General features: G+C 37.9%; 1 protein-coding gene across 2 annotated transcripts in view; it reads right to left on the bottom strand.

Annotated features, from left to right (window-relative positions):
• LOC123873701 (Ig-like and fibronectin type-III domain-containing protein 2) overlaps positions 1–15,389 on the bottom strand; it is a 144,452-nt gene that overhangs the window by 93,145 nt on the left and 35,918 nt on the right. For both annotated transcript variants that reach the window (XM_045918685.1, XM_045918686.1), the window contains exon 3: positions 362–392. The gene's annotated coding sequence lies outside the window, so the exon portion shown is untranslated. The remainder of the gene's footprint in view (positions 1–361; positions 393–15,389) is intronic.

Raw genomic sequence — 15,389 nt, 5'->3', positions numbered from 1 at the left:
AAAGATGGGGGGCAACGTCCTTAATGAAGCCTTCTGTGAGGCTTGGACCACGGCTTAGTATGACGTTGGGATAGGTGGATTGGTCTGACAGGTCTGACATGGTTACTCCGCACGCATGGCATGGTTGGTGACGTTAGAAATTGTGGACCTTGTTTTCGCCAGCTAAGACGTTGTAATGAAGTTGAATTTCTGTTTTGCGCTACAAGATAGGGTGCGTTGTCGGTCATGATTTGACTGTCGGGGTCGCTTAGGGCGTTTTAGGAAGGAGACAATAGGGGTTTTAGTCAGTAAGAAGCCGGCACTAGGTACTATCCTGATGAGTATTAAATAGTATTTTTGTGAGAAATTCGCAGATACTTACGGCAACGAAAAAATTGTTGGAAAACGTATATCTGAAACAAGAACAAGAAATAATTAATTAAAACATTGATAAAATATAATAATTAAATCAACAACAATTATCATCTATTTTTAAAAGGTTAGATAAAGAAAACTTTTGTAAAGTTTGATGAGATCGTAGTCTACACAATAAGTTATTATGAAGATGGTAGTTTTACTTCATATAAAAAGTTTGTCTAGTGTATTTGTGGTTCGAGCGGCTACAGAAACTTCACGCTGGAGTCTGGAGTCGGCACTTTACTGAGCTTTGTTTGAAAGTTATTTTTATTAGGAGAACTCAATCTTCTATATGAAGAACAATATGGATAAAAACAACAAGGCAAAGAACTTACTAAATTCTACCAACAGAAAAGTTGGGCAGCGGCGGCGTATTATTCTATGGTCTTATACATATAAAGTTTCGTAGGACTGATGGACCGTGAAAAATAAAAGACAGACAGTCGGGAAAACAGAAAGACAGACATACATTATTATACACTTTCGCATTTATATAAAGGATTTATACACACAAAGGATACACAAAGGATTTATCCTGACTGACTGATCTTCAACATACAGCCCAAACCGCTGGGGTTAGTTTGAAATTTTGAGGCGAAATGAAAGAAGGTTCCTTTTGTAAGGTTAGCCCGCTTCTATCTTAGACTGCATCATCACTTACCACCAGGTGAGATACCATTCAAGGGCTAACTTGTATCTGAATTTAAAAAAAAAGGATTTTGGAAATTCCTAGGCTGGCGGTTAAAAATAAAAAAATAGGTATAAATAAAACATAATAAACAATTTGGGATTTCGGTTTAAAATTAAGAAGTACGTGTTTTAGGATTTTTGAAAATCCTACCCCTTGCTGATTTAAAAAAAAATACGTGAGCAAAGCCGGGGCGGGTTAGCTATATGATTGTGCATATATTAGGGAACCAATGAACCGACGAACATATTATAATCGTATGTAAAATACACCCACCTAGTAATTTCAACCACATTTTACCGACTTTACACGTAACCGACGGAATTCCGTAACAAAAAAACGTACACACATACTAATGAGGATCGCGCGTAAAAGGAGAACCAACCAGTGTGGTGGGCACTGAATAGTTATAAGATTACGTCACAGTACACGTGTTTTACTTGTTTAGTATAATATGTTACGGGTAATGCTAGAATAAAGGGTAAATCTAGATTTAACCGGGTTTCTTTATCATTAACACAACCCTTTGGATCATCATCGTCATTATTATCAACCGATGGAGATCCACAGCTGGACATAGACTTCTTGTAGAGACTTACACACACTAAGGTCTTGCGCCGCTTGAATCCAGCGGCTCCTTACGACTCGTTTGATATCTTTACCCACCTAGTAAGCAGTGGCGTGCACAGGTTTAAAGCCAGGGTAAGCACTAAAGTATGAACTTATTTTCTGGCAGGTCATAATGGAAAATAAGTGTTGATTTAGTACAACTAGGGCAGGCAGTACTTCTATACCTCTATGAACTGCACGCCAATCTGCTAGTAGGGTAGGCTAGCGCTGCCGGAAAAAGAAGCCGCCATTCTAGAATCATGGGTCATCAACGTTTATTGGTTTTTCGAACTAAGTATGTGCCCTGCCCATTGCCAGTTCAGCTTCGCAATCCGTTGAGCTATGTCGGTTAATCTGGTTCCCCTATGGATCTCGTCATTTCTGATTTGAACATTCTTTAGATAAATCGAAATAATAATTAAAACACAGGTTCAGCAATATTGAATTCGGTCTTTACCCGTGTACACCTTAGGTTTACCCAACGCTCGCTGGTTACATTAATTAGTAAAATTATAACCCAAATAACTAAATAGCCCCGAACGAAATCTGATCATCTCGACCCCAGACAGTCCGGTCTGTCCCACGCCTAAAATGTTCTTGTAAAACGCGCAGCCAGAATCTCTTCTATGAGTTTTCTGTCCTATACTAAAATGCTAAAAAATGAAACAACATGTAACTTTACCTAGTAGCGTTCACATTTGGGTTTACCTCTACTCGGTATACACGTTTAAATACAGAAGAGAACTTAATATAGCTAATATTCGGATTTTACCCAAAAGTGTCTGATGATACTAAAAACCCGGATACGCCTAGATTTACCTGTTCACCTAGCATTACGCATAACATAAACAAGTAACAAATAAATCTAGACATAATGTACCTAAACAATAATCGTGCCTTTATACTTAGATATAATACAAATTCAATGCATAATTTAACAAATAAGTAAAGTAGGTAAAGCGTACATAACATCCTGCATAATATTGACCTTATTCGCACGGGTCGTTTTAAGTATTAATAGTAAGCCAGACCTTTGTTATTCTATAAAAGCTGAAAGTTTTTTTGCGCTTTGCCTCCAACACAAGCAGGACGATCAGCGACTATGAAGTTTGGATCATGGTAGCTTTGGCAGATAAACAGGTAACAAAGACTATACAATCTGTCTTTAAAGAATAAAGTCAATTTTTTTAACATTTTCTTCGGAATAGTATTGGAAAAAAAAGATTTTATAGTATTTGTAATTTATCGAAATACTCCTAAGTATAAATCTTTCCATTTATCTCCAAAAACTATTCAGGATTTTTAAAGACTGTCGAGGTTTCTCTTTATACACTTATAGTCAAATGTTAGTTAAGTACCATAATAATATGTACCTATCTATTTGAAAAATAAATAACTTGATTTGATGGAGGCTGAAAAAAGGCAAACAGTGCGATGGGAATCCCTAGAGATGTTTTTGCGGACGTGTTCACATACCTACCAAACGAAACCCATTTTTTAAATTTGCAATATACAATCTTACACAGCTCTTGAGATCTGTTGATAGATATAAATGTATGTACAACGTGAGATAATCCATAATCCTTAGTGACATAGTTGGCCGGAAGCAACCAGCTGAGCTTTCATTTGCCCACACAAGCATAAGCATTGTTGTTTTCTTACCTATTGTAACTCTTTACGATTTGAAAAGAGCAACTGCTGAGTTTCTTGCCGGCTCTTCTCAGTAGAACTCGAATTCCGAACCGGTTGTAGAGTCACAGACAGCATAAGAGACATTAATGTTCTTGCATTAAATAAATTTAATTAATTTTGACCACAACATTTAAAAAAATCTAAATCCACGCTGACAAGTTCCTCCATCATATAATTTACGGATCACCGTCCGAATCAATTGGAACGGATTATATAAAGATGCTGGAGATTCAATATTTCGAAGCAGTGAAGCATAAATGTTTTCCTACTATCCGTCTCGTTCCATATCTGCCGGATATCCTCATTGAGTATTCCATATGGCAAGGATATTCGCAATATTGACCTCTGCAATACGCGATATGTTGATATTGTGGCTTCAACTGTCTCATTGGTCTAGTGACTAGCTTGTTCGGGTGAGATCCTAGAGTGCAGGATTGACCCAAAAAGTCATTGGTTTAAAAAAATATATGCGAAGCTGTGATAGCCCAGTGGTTAGAATGTCCTCCTCATAATAGTCGGAGGTCGGGGGTTCGATCCCGGGCACGCACCACAAATTTTTCAGTTATGTGCGTTTTAAGCAATTAAATATCACTTGCTTTAACGGTGAAGGAAAACATTGTGAAACCCGCATGCCTGCGAGTTCTCCATGTTCTCAAAGGTGTGTGAAGTCTGCCAATCCGCATTGGGCTAGCGTGGCAGACTATGGCCCTTCTCATTTTGAGAGGAGACCCGTACTCAGTAGTGGAGCGGAAATGGGTTGATCACAATACAATAACGTTGAAGAAAAACATCGTCAGGAAACCTGCATACCGGCGAGTACTCCATAATGTTCTCAAAGGGGTGTGAAGTCTACCAATTTGCACTTAAAACCAGCGTTGTGGTCTAGCCTAAGCCCCTCTTATTCAGATATTAGAACGTCTCAGTAGTGTACCGGTAACGGTTTGATATGATAATGTTTTACCCTTGATTACAGAAGAGAGCCACCCCTTATTCTGAGTATTTTACTATACAGATGGAATAATATAGACGCTGGAGGTTCAATATTTCGATGAAGTGAAGCATAAACGTCTTCCTACCATACGTCACGTTCGATATCTGCGGGATATCCTCATTGAGTAATCCATATCGCAAGGATATTCGCAATATTGACCTCTGCAATACGTGATATGTTGATATTGTGGCTTTAACATGTCTAGCGGCTAGCTTATTAGGGTGCAGAAAATGAGGTTCCGGATTCGAGCCATAGGTTTTAAACTTTAATTGTTTAAGGGTGTCTGGCGGGGTACTAAGGGGTTGCCACGATACTAAGTGTTTGCATGACGCGATTTCTAATACTAAATATTCAGAAAAAAAAATTGCACTTTATATTTTGACGAAAGATTTTATACACCTCTATTACCTGTTATGTGCCAAAGCCACGACGATCCAAACTTCATAGTTACTGGTCGTTCGTCTCTGTGTTGGGGACAATGTGCAGTAAATTTTTCAAGCTTTTATAAAATATCGAAAGTCTAGCCCTCACAGGCTCTTTCTCTCCTAGACTTAGATGTAAAACTTCAAATTTTGTATTTGCGATATTATAGAAATAAAACTTTAGGTCAAATAAGTAACTAAAAACATTAAAAATATGTCCATAAATACTCAGTATTTGACCGAAATGTAGAATATTTTGATGTCGCATAATTTGACGAAGGTTAAAGTATAAGGCGCTAAAAGTGTGTCGCGACCCTGACCAAATGCCCGTGTCACAAGCTGGCCTTTTATGTGATAGCATTCAGTCTTAACGGCGATTTCAATGGCTCAACTTGCAAAGATTCTATACTGCTACGGTTTATTTTTTTTTTTTTCGAAAAATTTTCATTTCACAATTTTTAGTGGCACCACGGTGCTAAAATATACTATGCCTAGCTAAAAACCTAATGTTTACTAAGCAATTTACTCTTATCCAGCACGGAGTTCTGTTCTCCATCTCCGAAAATATTCATCAGATCTTCACCAAAATATGGGACCACTCGCAAAGTGTACACGTATACACTGTTCGAAGACTTTGGTCTTGGTCACTGAGGAATTTTGAAAGCATCTCGAAACTTCTCGAAGCCATTCAAAATAAATTCGACGGTTAGCCTCTTTTTTAGTAATAAAATAGTAAGCAAACGAGCAGGTCGGTCACCTGATGTTAAGTGATTACCGCCGCCCATGAACGTTTCCAGCACCAGAGCATCGATATATCAGAGCCCAGAGGTACCGCCGATGCGTTGCCGGCCTCTTCCTCGAAACTGGACTAAGGAGGTACCTAGCTGGATTGTGTGTCCCAGCCCCGGTGTTCTGTGGTCCCAGTTATAGGTACATACTCTTCTACAATTTCGATCGCAAAGCTCCCCGTAGCAGCGTCAGTTTAATTTAGCCGCGCCATACTATTGAATACTGCAGAAGGTCTAAGAATTAGTCTATTTTAAATAAGCTACCATGTCTATAAACAAGTACTGTGCTATCGACGTAGTATGTCGGTAATGAGCACCACATTGGCATGCAAGCAATCAATATTTATCTATACGTGTTCAATGATTGCGCTTAGTATGGAAATGATCGCGTGCGCGCGCAAAGGGTCAAAGCCTAGATGGTACTGCGCACAATCATGCACGTGACCTAACAGCTGCCTACTTTATTTTCCTGTGCACGAAGGTGTTTTATTTATTTAATGACTTACCAGCATATTATTAGTGTTATTGTAAATATTTACCCTAAATCTATTTATTATTATTTATTAGTTTATGCCCACGCGCGCGTCACATTGTACTATGTATGTATTGTCATGGTCGTAGCCCAGGGAGTGTGTCGGGGGTCCAAATTCCCCCCTTCCTTTCCCCTTTTTAATCCCCGACCCAAAAAGGGGGGTGTTATAAGTTTGACGTGTGTATCTGTCTGTGGCATCGTAGCTCCTAAACTAATAAACCGATTTTAATTTAGTTTTTTTTGTTTGAAAGGTGGCTTGATCGAGAGTGTTCTTAGCTATAACCCAAGAAAATCGGTTCAGCATTTTAAAAGTTATCAGCTCTTTTCTAGTTACTGTAACCTTCACTTGTCGGGTATGTTATAAATTTTTAATTTACACTTGTCCTTTATATTATTGTGCTATAAGACTTACCTAACTGCCAAATTGGCACGTACCAAATCTTCGATCTTAGACGGAACGATGCATTAGAAAATATTCAGCAAGAAGATGAACAAGATAACTGTAGACTTGTGTACAGTGGGCCTACAAGTTTTAACCTAAAGGAAGCCTAAAGGCCTTTGAACTGAATGTTAGTTACAAACAGGCTAAAGCTAACCGGCTTAGGAGTGACACAGCTGCGCTTGTAATGCTTCTCGAATGAGGGTATCAGGTGTAGGATACGGAGTACGGACCTTTGTTGTGTGCTATGATATGACTTACGAGCCGAATACCTAAGTAGATACCACTACCCTTATAAATGCGAAAGTGAGTTTATTTCTTGGTTTATTGGTTTGTCCTTCAATCACGTTGGAGCGGAACAATGGATCGACGTGATTTTTTGCATGTGCATAGTTAAAGACCTGGAGAGTGACATAGGTCTTTTTTATCCCGAAAAATGAAAGATTTTAAAAGTCAAAAGGCATGCATCATTAAATAAACTTTTTAATTTTGTCAATCAAAAGCAGCTGCCCGTCTGCAGGATGTAAGTTATCTCCGTGCCAAAAAGTTAAAAGATGATGTTTGCGACATCGTCCACGTGGATTTCGGTCTTTCTAGAATCCGTTAGGGCTTGCGCAGACAAGCTAATTTTGTCCTCCGCGGATTAAAGTCGGTTGGCTGCGCAGGCCCTAAATCTATATTATAAAATACTAGATGATGCCCGCAACTTCGTCCACGTGGATTTGGGTTTTCAAAAATACCGTGTAATCTTTAATTTTCCGGGGTAAAAAGTTGTCTATGCAATTTCCAGGACGTAAGATACCTCTGTATCTCATATAAATCGGTATAACGGATGAACGGCTTTTAAGAATCCCGTGGGAATTCTTCGATTTTTCTGCGATAAAAGTAGCCTATGTCCGCCTCCAAGATGTGAGAGAACTCTGTACCAAATTTCATCAAAATCGGTTTAACTGTAGGCTAGCAAACAGACAGATAGATAGACAGACAGACACACTTCCGTATTTATAATATTAAGCATGGATTTCCGAAGTTATTGGAACTTTTGTTCTCGTTCAACGTTGCTGATCGAAGCGAGATTAGTTATTGGTTATCGATTAATTCGCATTGGATGCAGCCAACATGCGGTAGACGTCTTGATTGGTTCTTGTGCAGTTCGGGACATCATTCCTACGTACAATTAAGAGGGCTCTCTCCGTCACTCGTTTCATACAAACGTAGTTCCAATTTCATTTGAATACTAAGCAACCAAAGTCCATGAAATTTTGCAGACATATTCTAGAAACTAATATCTATGTCTGTGGTTTTTCAGATTTCTGTTAAAATATTCGGTTTCAAAGTTACGCGGTCTTAAAATTTTCATACAAATCTTTGAGCCCCTGTAATTTTAAAACTACCTATTTTTAGAAAAATCTAAAACACCACAGACACAGATATTAGTTTCTAGAATATGTCTGCAAAATTTCATGGACTTTGGTTGCTTAATATTGAAATGAAATTGGAACTACGATTGTATGAAACGCGTGACGGCGAGAGCCCTGTTAAACTTTGATTGACCGCTGCAAGTGGAATTTGACCGTCTTATATTAGTTTCAAGTAACTGGGATAGTATTGTTGTCATCCCAATATAGGTGCCCCATAAATTGTATTTTGTTATTCGTATCGATTCTTGTTTTTTCGTCACAGAAAATAACTATAATAGTTAAGTACTTAGGTACTTGTAATAAACATTACGCTTTTTTGTACATACTGCAACTATAAGTTCAAATTGTATGTATAGCTAACAATACATACAATTTGAACTTATACAATAACACAATTTTAATTCAAAATCTATACTTAATAAATAAAATTGAAGTGTCGTGTCTGTTTGAACGGCCTAATCTTCGGAATGGCTCAACCTATTTTGACGGGACTTTCACAGACAAGTGGAGTATTACCTAAGGAGTAACATAGGCTACTTTTTAACCGACTTTGAAAAATGTTGTGTTTTTCTACCTATGTACACTGATATCTCCGAGATTTCTGAACGGATTTGCGTAATTTTTTTTAATCGATAAAGGAACTTTGCGACATTGTTCCGTAAAAAATTTGGATTCCAACTCCTCAATCCTGATGCTGCGGGAGATCTGACCAATTCACGCGGGCGAAGCTGCGGGCATCATCTAGTCATAAATATTATCGTCTTCTCAAATGTTCGCTGGTCCACTACTAATGTACGGGGCCTTCTCTCAAAATGAGAAGGGTTCCTCTGCTAACTGATGCCCGCGACTTATGAACCCGTGGATATAGGATATTAAAAATCCTCTGGGATTTCATTGATTTTCCGGGATGAAATGTGATAATCCAGGGTATAATCTATCTCCATTCCAAATTTCAGCCAAAATCCATCTAGTAGTTTTGGCGTGAAATAGTAACAAACATCCATACATACAAACTTACGCGTTAAAATATTAGTAGGATAGTAGGTATGCTAATAACTCAAAACAAAACTTAATTAATAATTAAATTATCATAAACTCGTACGCAACTAGATAATTTTGTCGAAATGTCTTTCAACATGTCATCGGTTGTCACTCATATTGCATTCCAAGAAGGAATAGGGAAATGACTTAGTGCCCTAAAGATAGTTCAAATTCTGGAACAAAAGGCCAAAGATATTTAAAGACTCCAGATATGCAAAGCTTATACAGTTTGTATTTTTAACCCCCGACCCAAAAAGAGGGGTGTTATAAGTTTGACGTGTGTAACTGCGTATCTGTCTGTGGCATCGTAGCTCCTAAACTAATTAACCGATTTTAATTTAGTTTTTTTTTTGTTTAAAAGTTGGCTTGATCGAGAGTGTTCTTAGCTATAATCCAAGAAAATCGGTTCAGCCGTTTGAAAGTTATCAGCTCTTTTCTAGTTACTGTAACCTTCACTTGTCGGGGGTGTTATACATTTTTAATTTACACTTGTATTATAAAAAGTCAAGATGAATTCGTACCTTTGTGTGCGTGACACATAGTACGCGTGGTGACACAGATATAGTTCGCGACAGGTTGAGATGGCAACTGGGGTGGGGACGCACCGAATACCCGCACATCCCCCGCGCTAAACCGCTGCGGGTGAGCGCGGGTGTGCGGGGCGTCCCTCCGCCTCATACCCCGATTGACATCTCAACCTGTCGTGTACCTACTATACATAAATATTGGCGTAGGATTTTCGCCCTTTTTGACACCTATAAGCGTGCTTCAAAAATGGCGGTCTATTATTATCAGAGTTACAAAAGGCACAGATGTAAGACAATTTATAACATATGCATGTTTCCCTGATTTCATAAATCATCTCGTTTTTCCAAACAAGGTAATTTGGCCTGTTTATCAGTGCAATTAATATCAAGATCAAATGCACAAACAAAAGAATCAACTACTAGGCAAATACTATTATATAAAAGTGTATCTGTTTGTCTATTTGTTATATTTTTACGGCCCATCTGTTGAACCAATTGTGACGGGTACAAAGATAGATTGCACCCCGAGGATGGACATAGTCCACTTTTTCTTCCAGAAAATACAATATTTCTCACAATATTTTTAATAGGTAAACCTAAATCCACGCGGATGAAGTCGCGTGGATTTAGGATTTTAACTTCATTTAGCTTCTAATGTAATCTATACTAATAAATAAAATTGGAGTGTCTGTCTGTAATTTCGAAATAACTACCTCATATTAAGCTCATATGGTTATTTGAACGATACCATAACTGAATCACACGTTTTTAAAATTTTTGTCTGTCTGTCTGTCTGTCTGTCTGTCTGTCTGTCTGTCTGTCTGTCTGTCTGTCTGTCTGTCTGTCTGTTTGAAAAGGCTAATCTTTGGAACGGCTGAACCGATTTTGACGGGACTTTCACAGGCAAGTAGAGGATTGACCAGGGCGTAAAATAGGCTACTTTTTTAACCGACTTTCAAAAAGGGAGTTGTGTTTTTCTACCTATGTACACCGAAATCTCCGAGATTTCTGAACCGATTTGCGTCATTTCTTTTTTAATCGATAGAGAACTTTGCGACATTGTTTCATAAAAAATTTGGAGTCCAACTCCTCAATCCTGATGCTGCAGAGGATCTGACCAATCCACGCGGGCGAAGCTGCGGGCATCAGCTAGTAAATAATAATAATAAGAAAAGGTACCTATATACTTTATAATTTATATTATATTCTTATATGAAGACTTAAACTACGACATCATATTTTGTTTGTATTATTTCTGTAAATAGCTATCTCTTCTGCTCTGATGCGTTCTGCATCTTCTGTCTTATTCTCCACAGGACACGAATTATAATGTATTATAAGCTATGTAATATTATGAACGGAGTAGGAACATGACATGTCTATGGTAGAGGGAAATGTCAACGCGTCGTGTTTGGCAAGTGTCCAATATAGTCATTATCGAAGACAAAGCCGAGGGAATCAAGGAAGTAGGAACTGGGGTGGACGGAGCTAAACGTCTTTGTGTTCGAGTTTATTGACTGTGGAGTTCATGGCTGGATCGATTAATTATTTATTTGTGGGGAGGCGAGTGGGGTGTGGTGGACGAGGAAAATCAATTCTAGCATGCTACCTTCTGGTCGGTGCGTCCGGTTGATTTTAATCGTAGTCCAGCGCCCCTAGCATGTGTTTACACTCGAAAACTTTAACAGTTATCGCCTCTTTCAATATTGCATGCCAATTGCATGTAATATTGAAATAAGTCCATAGTATTATTATTATATGGTACGATGGCACAGAACCCTTCGTGTGAGACTCCGACTCGCATTTCACCGGTTTTTAGTGTTCCGTATCTCAATAGGGAAAACGGAACCATTATAACCTTTAAGTCCGTTCGTCATGTCTGTCAGAAAATTTATAGGGTACTTCCCGTTGACCTAGAATCATGAAATTCAGCAGGTAGGTAGGTAGGTCTTCTAGCAAAAGTAAAGGAATAAATCCGAAAACCGTGAATTTGGGGTTACATCATTTTAAAAAAATTAAAATGTGTATCAATTTTCAAAGTAAGATATTTATACCAAGTGAGGTATCATAATATTAAAGGGCTTTACCTGCATATTCTAAAACAGATTTTTATTTATCTTTATGCATAATAGTTTTTTATTTATCATGCAAAATGTCAGAAAAATTACCCGCGTACGGAACCCTCAGTGCACGAGTCTGACTCGCACTTGGCCGGTTTTTTCTATAGTTGTCCCAAATAATTCCATGAATTATGCAACGCGCTTCCTAAAATCGTTTTATGAGATTTACGTGACACAAGAAGGTAGGGAGATTAGAAACGAAATTAAGTGAGAAACTCCAATTTGACTCAAATAGCTAACGACATCAAACAAATGGTTCTCATTAAGGCGAATACTACAAAATGACAACTATTAAGCTGGAGACTGACTTGTACCGTTTGTTTGTAATGCACAATTCAAAGCGATCTTGTTACAAATACAGCGACACAGAGTGATTTGCAGCGTGTGTTTGTAATGTAATTCGTACTCTTAGGTCAAGCGTATGCAAGCTCTACACCTGTTAATTTTTACTCAAAATGACCGCGACCTGCACTGACTTGTAATGTAACACTCAAAGGGAATTCGCGAAAACCTCGACAGTCGAGTGGAGCATGTGGCGCTCGCCACGAATACATTACAATTTTCAACATAAAAGTGGGTTACAGGGCGAATGTAACGTGTTACACAGCGAGTATTCTGCAGTCAGTATGGGAAAACAAGCGTAATAGCGTTGTTTTACCGTGCTGACTGTGTAACGTCGGTCAGCACCCACTTTTACAAACTAACGTTAAAAGTCAGTCCTTAGCTGGAGACTGACTTGTACCGTTTGATTGTAATGTACCATTCGTGCTTTTGGCTCAAGTGAGCTCTATTTTTAATGGAAATGACGCGATGACTTGTAATGTATGACGCGAGCTGCACTGACTTGTAATGTAAATGTAACACAAAGGGAATTCGAGTAAAGGGAACAAAAGGGAAAGTCGAGTAGAGAACGTGGCGTTCATCGCGAATTTATACATTAAGTACAAATTAACGGTACAAGTCAGTTTTTGGTTTATGTTCCAAAACTCGATTTTTTTTATCCAGACACGAGTTATCCCTTGACTGCAATCTCACGTCATGGTAAGTGATGATACATTACATCATCGATACGATACACCAAAATGTACAAGTCAGTCTCCAGCTTTACAAAGACGCGGTTCGAATTACAGCTGTAAGTACGCTCGCGAGCTGTGTAATTTAGACGCTATCTGACACGTCGAGGAAATAATCTCAAGGAATATTGAATTACTGATCTTATCCCGGATCTTGTCACTGAGGAATTTGTATTGATGAATTTAATTGATTAATTTTGTTAAAATCCAAATATCGGGAGCCTCGAAGAAGTTTAAAATCGGAATGGTAAGTACTACGTTCAGATTACGAGAATACAAGTTTTCAGAAAAGTCTATATTCCTCTTATGAATTACTAGCTGATGCCCACCTCTTCGTTCGTGTGGATTTAGGTTTTTGAAAATCCCGCGGGAACTCATTAATTTTCCGGGATAAAAAGTAGCCTAAGGTACTCTCCGTCCTTTCTACTATCTCTACGTGAAAAATCAAGTCTATTGTTTGCTTGGTTAGGGCGTGAAGGACGGACAAACAAACAAAAACACTTTCGCAATTATAATATTATTCAAGTATATAGTATAGATGAAAACCTAGCTGATGCCCGCGACTTCGTCCGCGTAGATTGAGGTTGGAAACTCTTTGATTTTCCGAGATAAAAAGTAGCCTATGCCACCTTCCAGGGTTTTAACTATATCCTGCAAAAAATGTCGTCGATTCGTTGCTCCGTTACGACATAATTATAACAAAAAATTGAAGAACACATTTTTTTTCATGTATAATATGTATTGATGTTGAGTCAGAATATCTATGGGTAGTGATTAGCACAATATTGAAGAATGAAATTATTTGCTCGAAGATTAATATGACACGTTTCACGAATGAAATTACAGCTGTAATTGTTACCGCGTCTCTGTAATAGTTGTCATTTGTACCCCATTTGTAGCGCTTGTCGAAATGAGTGCTCTATTTGACGCGTTTGGGGAAAATTGTCGTCTCATTTAGCTCGACACCGACAAGGTACCTTGTTTTATTATTCTGTAAATAATAATTATTATCAATTATCAATCGAAAAATCTGAAATAATTACAGTAAATAGAAATTTATATATATTACAGGAAAAATAAAACCAACGCTCTAGCTAGCATAGTTTTTTTTGGATATTAACAGGGCTTTCTCCGTCACTTACTCCATACAAACGTAGTCCCAATTTCATTTGAATATTAAGCTACCAAAGTCCATGAAAGCAGATATATTCTTGAAACTGATATCTGTGCCTGAGGTGTTTTAGATTTTTCTAAAAATATGTAGTTTTAAAATACAGGGGCTCAAAGATTTGTTTGTGAATTTTAAGACCGCGTAACTTTGAAACCGAATATTTTAACGGAAATCTGGAAAACCACAGGCATAGATATTAGTTCCCGGAACGTTTCTACAAAATTCCATTGAGTATGATTGGTTAGTATTCCAATGAGAGACGAACTACGTTTGTATGGAGCAAGTGACAGAGAGACCCTTCTTAACAATAAACCTCTACAAACGGTTCGTCAACAAAAGTGATTCTTACCGTTTTACTTTACGGAACCGTTTACGGTACGGAACTCGCTCGGTCCCAATGGCCTGACTCGCACTTGGCCGGTTTTTTTTTATTTTACTTTTACCTACTCTATTTTTATGAAACTTGAACTTCTATTGATGTGAAATTTCATGATTCAGATCGTTTATACAAGCGAAGAATGTTATCAATAAAGATTCTGCACATTACAATAATATTTTCACAACGTTCCGCTTTGTTGGATCGAGATTTAACTTAAGCTGATTGTGTTTTTAAAAACATAGTTTAGGAAAAGAAAACTTACACTTTTACAGATAACTAATGAAAATATATTCTTTACAATATATCCATTATATATGTACATATGTAACCGTCAAAACCGGACTTCGTCTATGTTAGCGTTTGCTGGCGCGCGTGTTGTGCCTTTTTGGAGTGTTTTTTTGGTTAAGAGTGGTCGGTTTTTGTGTTTCACTGGTGTTTTTTGGTGCTGGAACTGACTGGGAAGCGCTCTAAAGGGGCGCCACGCGTATGTCGGCGAGCGCCGGCACAGACGAAGTCCATACTTATATAGTTTCCCTAACTTGTAAATAACTACAAACTTGACATTGGCTTATCTTTGTAAAGCCAGACGAGAGAAAAAAAAAACCGTCAAAACCTAGTTTTTAAGATGTCTGCCTTCTATTAGGGAGGTCGGCGGTTCGATCCTGGGCACGCACCACTAACTTTTCGGAGTACGTTTTATGTAGGTAATTAATAATTATCACTAGACGGAAAACATCGTGAGGAAACCTGTTTTTACAAGCTTAATCAAGTAGTTTTTCAAAACACACTTTTATCAATATGCCAATTTGTTTGTTACTCACCACCATATTATTACGAGAAAAGAATTTCAAAAATCGCTCTTTGCTTGGTCAACTATTACTTACCGAAAATATGTTGTTTTCTAGGCATGTTTTAGTGAAAACATATTATGGCACAACGCGTGGGGGTATGAAAATATTATATCAGAAGTTTGCTCGTAAAAGTAAGGTTAGGTCTTTCGGTTAGGTAATAAAGTATTTTCATATTTCCCGCCCAGGGTCAGAGTTTCCATACGGTTACATAGTATAAGTTTATATTCAAAAAGGTTAAGACCTAACGCA

This window comes from Maniola jurtina, chromosome 17 (genome assembly GCF_905333055.1).
Source record: "Maniola jurtina chromosome 17, ilManJurt1.1, whole genome shotgun sequence".
Classification (NCBI taxonomy): Eukaryota; Metazoa; Arthropoda; class Insecta; order Lepidoptera; family Nymphalidae; genus Maniola; species Maniola jurtina.
The sequence above is the reverse complement of the archived record's forward strand: the minus strand, read 5'-3'. Positions and strand labels throughout refer to the sequence as shown.